This window comes from Penicillium argentinense (genome assembly GCF_028826775.1).
Source record: "Penicillium argentinense strain IBT 30761 chromosome Unknown utg000010l_segment0_segment0, whole genome shotgun sequence".
NCBI classification, from domain to species: Eukaryota; Fungi; Ascomycota; class Eurotiomycetes; order Eurotiales; family Aspergillaceae; genus Penicillium; species Penicillium argentinense.
The window spans coordinates 3,558,764-3,560,266 of record NW_026622669.1 but is presented as its reverse complement, the minus strand read 5'-3'; positions in this window follow the sequence as shown (position 1 = coordinate 3,560,266).

The window sequence follows — 1,503 nt, the reverse complement described above, 5'->3', positions numbered from 1 at the left end:
CCAACTTGCCCCTCCCTCTGGTGCTGCCCTGCCCTGCCCATTTCCCATCACAACCCGCCATATTACACTGCCTGCCCTTCCCATTTGTACTACGCTATTTCCTGATCTTCCCCGGATGTATTATCCTCATTTCCATCATCCCTCTCTATCCTTCCTCGACCTCTGCACCCGCTTACCTCCCACCGCCTCTCCACCTCTTGCTTCCTACTTCATCCGCCTATGCCCCTGTGCCTCTCAACTCTACTGCTTTTGGTCGGATCGGGCCAACCACCTTTCGCCTTTCTAACACCACTCTCGCTGGCTCCCGCCTTTATCGCCCGAATATCCCGTTCCATCTCCAACCGTACTCCCTCTGCGCCTCTACCTTGTTCCGCCTTGGGCGCTTTCCGACACCCTGCCATTGAAAACCCAATATGTAAAACCCTGAACGCAACCCGGGAATCAAACCGCAACATGAATAACCCTGAACACGAACCGCCATGACACCCCATCCCGCCCAACATACATAACCCTGAACACCCACCGCCATGACACCCCATCACGCCCCAACATTCATAACCCTGAACACCTCACTTCCATACGCAATACCCCTGAACACGGCCGGTATGAAACCCTCGCCAACGACGGATCCGGGATATTCCATCCGTTCCTCCCCTGTCTTCCAAAACATCATTCCCATCATCAATAACCCTGAACACAAATCTCCCTCTCCATACGGATAAACCCTGAACACCACGCTTGCATACGTGCATCATATACTCCCCCAATCAAATCATCATATATTCTGCACTTCCGCTACCCATGGCCATCAATCCCGAATCGACTCCGTACCGCTCAAAATTTTGGACCTGTCATGGCTGGTCGCGGAACCGCAACGAAAATATATATCCGGTCGGCTAAATATATTTTGGCGTACCGGTATCCTTTTTGTTTACCACACTGTTTTCTTCACAATACGGCTTCCGTAACACTGATCTGGTGGATTGGATAATTATTCATGTCTTTATATCCCCCTGATCCAATATCGACACATTGCTGCTATATCTACACATTACTGCTGTATAACCTGCTGCCCCTGGGCTGCCGTGACGTGCCGCGCCGCTGTCTTTTGCATGCATCTCTCCGACCTCCCGCGGATCCGGAATACCAATCTTCGTGCACTGGAATATATATATGAAAATCATCATTCATATATTCCTGCTGGTAAAAACCAAACGCCCACGCCGATGCGATCAACATGACTCACGCCTCGAATCACTGCACTTCTCCCGTCCATCATATGTCCGCTGGGATGCTTCCGCGTGTGGTGGTGGGAATGGATGTGGGCTCGGCCCTGGGGTCGTGGGTGGTGCTGTCCTTGCTGCTGCTGCTGCTGCTGCCGTCGCTGCTGCTGCCGTCGCTGCTGCTGCCGTCCTCGCTGCGGCTGCTGGTGCATATGCCACCTGGGACACAATCCTCCCACTATCACTGCTGCTGTCCGTGCCACGGGGGGACATGCCCGTG